We start from the raw sequence: 3866 nt of genomic DNA, 5'->3' as shown, positions 1-3866 counted from the left end.
CAGCCACAGAAGAGTCATGGCTCTTGACACAGAAATGGGTTCAGCTCCCATAAATACCATTTGCCTTGCCTGCCATTGCCAGGCTTTGGGAGATGCCTAATGCATCCCTTGGTTCCTCAGGCTAATCCCCACAAAGGACTTCTGCCTGGGGGTGGCCCCAGCATAGCTTGGCAGTGCAAACACCATGACATACCTTGGCAGTATGCAAAACCAGTGACTTTCATGTGCTCCTCTTAACAGGTGCCTGCACAAAGCTTGAGAGGGTAGGGTAATTAAACCATGCCATATTTTGGAAGTCACCTCTACAGCCTGGATCTGAGAAGGGTGGGTAGGCAAGGCAGGCTGACAGAGAAACAATTATGGGCTCACTACTTGGTGCATTTCTTTGTGTAAACCTTGTGGATTTGGGGTGATGCTAGTTCATGATAAAATACTTGCTTTCCTGCCTGGGTTTTTTTTTTTTTTTCCCATGAGAAAAAAAGTTTAAAAGTATCTTCGGAGCCTACTATTTTCTGCAAGGAGAAAAATTTTCTAGAAATTTGCTATAGATGAGAATGTTCTGTGATGCTAGAAGGGGTTTTCAGGGAAAGGTATATATGCAATTCCTGGACTGGCTTGTTGGTAGTTTTATTTTGAAAGGTTTCTTTTGGGGTTTCTCATTAATAGCGATATAATATTAAAACAAAACAAAACCAACCTTCTTTTGGTTGTTTTCTTGACCCTCTCGTAGTGTGCACACCTGAGTATGTATGTGTGCTGTTCATATGACCAGTATTCAGCCTCCCCTCTCTTACAAAAGTACCCCACTCAGTGCTGGCTGGTGGGAGATAAGAAATGCCTTCAGAAGCAGAGGTTTGTGACACCTGCCTGAGCTGTACTTCAACAAAGACCAAGTACCATGTGTGTAACATTTTTTGTAAAAATACTTCTGAAGTGTAGGACACTCAGCCAAGCTCATTCTCCAGCTGAGGGGTGATGGGCTGCTGACATCCTCTAAGAAACACACCGCTCTGACCTTTAGTCAGTCCACCACCTGTTTGCCAGCAGGCATGAGAAGCACGAATAGCAACAGGCAGACTTGTCACCCGGGCAGTGCAAAGCCAGCAGAACAAGTGGGAATGTGCCACCTCGGTGCAGCAGCTGCCCATGGGCTGCCACAGAAAGCATTTTGCAAGTGTCTCTGGTGTGATGCAGTGACTTATGAGCAGGCTGAAGTTCAGGGAACACAGCTGCTGCATGAACCTTCTCTCATGTTACAGGCACTGATTTGGTAGAAAGGAGGTAACTAGGGTATGGAAACAGACAAAAGAATCAGCAAAGCTCTGTAAAGGAAAGCACTGCTATGGGAACCAGCATGCAGTCAGCGGGGTGAGATGCCAGCAGAACTGCTGGCACTCAGCCAGCTGCCATCAGTAACTGAGCAGAGACAGGAGACAGCAGGGACTGGGAGCACAGAGAAATCCCTCACTGCTGACAAGCCCCTAGAGCACAGGTTCCCACTGCAAGGCAAATATGTATAGGTTGAACAAATACTATGAACAGAGTTTGGGGAATTTTTTGGAAACTTTAGTGCTAAAGTCTACTACTTCAAAATTAGTAATTAGGTTGCAAAACGTGTGTAAAACATGATTTAAGGACTGAATGTGTCAAGCTGAATCTATGCTGACGTTTTGTAGGTCAAAGGCCCTAAGAAACAGCAGGCAGTAATGAGGCCCCCTGTCGCCCTGAGAATCAGGCCTTTCGATATTGTTTTCATGATTTCTAGCCACTTTCCCAGGAAAGTAACTATAAACATAGGTGTTTATACATTCCATTAAAGATATGCCTTTTGATGGACGTCTCTCATGGCCAGTGTGGTTGGGAAGGTGGTAACCTGTCTCTCCAATCATTGTCGAAAACCTATAAATACTGAAAGAACAAATAAACATTCTTCTTCTTTCATCACACTTCAAGCTGCATCCATGTGAATCATTTCATGTCCAGTGACAACCCCCATCCTTCCACTGCTGCCTTATGTGTGACTCTGACTTTCCCTCATCTCATACCAGCATACACTAAATTGCTCCAACCTGTCATATTTATCTTTGAAAGTGACTTCTCTAGGAAGTGGAGTATCTCTCTTCCTCTTTCCCTCTCAGCTCAGTAGAGTCTCCTCCTCTTTCATAACATTCTAAAGAACTCAAAATCTGTTGAATATACTTTTTTTAATGATTTTATAAAAAATTCAAGCCAACTTTTACCTGCTTGCAGTGTGAGATGCTAGGACTGAGACAGTGAGAAGGGAAAAGGTTGTCAGACCAACAACTGCATTTAATTTATGCTGCTTGTTTTTCCTTCTCCTTGGAGAGATGTACAAATGAAAATTCAAGAGATCAGAATAAAAAAGCATGGTTAGATAGAGGGTGTCATTAGCAACAAAATGGGAAAGGACATTTTGTTTGTGTTGCAGCAGGATCTATTTTTAAGAGCTTCATGTAGTAACATCATTTCTGGGATTAATTTTTCTAAAAAGCAATAAAAAATAATGCCCATGCTCACTGCAGAGAGTACTAAATAGTCCACTTCAGCCACTTCAATCAGGATGTATGGAAACAATCAGCATTAGTCTGAGGTAAGAACAAATAAAGGCAACTATCTGATGACGCAGAATAAGGAGAAAGAAGAACTGGATTGTTGCTCAAGTAGCTTGAAAGACACAGTGGCATTATTAGGGATGACAGAAGTGACAATTTGTTTGACCTAGTACCTGCTCTAAATGGTGGCCATCTCTTTGAATATGAATATCTCACTGAATATTTGCAGTAACTCTCATTGAAACAAAATGTGTTCAGCTCTTCTCTGGGTAGGGGGAGGCTGTTGTTACTGCTGAGTCAGAGCTGGGGAGAGGAATCGGATGTCATTAAGTGCTCTGAAAACATTCTCTTCAACTGGCAGGAGCATCCCAAAGTGATTGTTTTTTTCTATGTTTAGCTCTAATTAAAGGTCTGTGTTTCAATTAGTCTTGTTTTCCTGGTCTATAATGTCACATGTCTGTCAGAACATTTTGTTTTAAGCAGAAAGCTCACCTGTAAAGGCCCAGCCAGTACATATACTGCTCTGAGATATTTTTAGTTATAAATGAGGTAGGATTTTAAAGATGTATATGGGAATGAGGCATCCAGGTCCTAATGAAATTCACTTTGATGTGAGCATACAACCTATCAAGGTGCCTTCAAAGCATCCAAAAGGGCAAAACATGGTAACTCCGCTTGAAATTCATTTTCAAAGGTGAGTGGTCAACTTTGTAAGAACACTTTCAGATTTAAAAAATATTTTACAATTGTCATTTCCCAAGTTCAGAAGTCCCCACTAGCTCAAGCTGGTTACACTCAGCCTGGTGCAGGTATCTATTCTTCCCAAATATTGTGTCTGTTAATAAGACAGGAACCTGGATCCCCCATGGGAAAACCTCTCTTTCAAAGTCTAACCAGGGAGATACCTGATGAAATGATGGCTCTGCAACTGGCACTGTGTGGAGAAGACACCCTCAATGACATTCCCTGGGAGCCCCTCTGCCCTTAATTTCCTCTGCCTGACCCTTCCCTCTATCCCTCTCCCTCAGCTTTGGGCAGGTTATCTGACCCTGTGGGTCACCTCAAAAATTATTTTCAAGCACCAGTACAGTAAGAGAGCAGCATGTAACACATGTGAGCTATGCAGGGAAGATGGAATAGATGTCTGCAGGTTAATTGCTGGGAAGGGTCACAACCTGACTTCAATGCCATGCTTTATCTGAGGAATAAAACAAAGCCCAAGCTGCTGCTGCTTAGTTTTTTCTGTGCTGTTTTTGTAAGAAACCATGTATTTCACAGAGTTAAATGACAAAG

Source organism: Cyanistes caeruleus, chromosome 8, assembly GCF_971803275.1.
Source record: "Cyanistes caeruleus chromosome 8, bCyaCae1.hap1.1, whole genome shotgun sequence".
Classification (NCBI taxonomy): domain Eukaryota; kingdom Metazoa; phylum Chordata; class Aves; order Passeriformes; family Paridae; genus Cyanistes; species Cyanistes caeruleus.
This window is presented reverse-complemented; position numbering follows the sequence as displayed.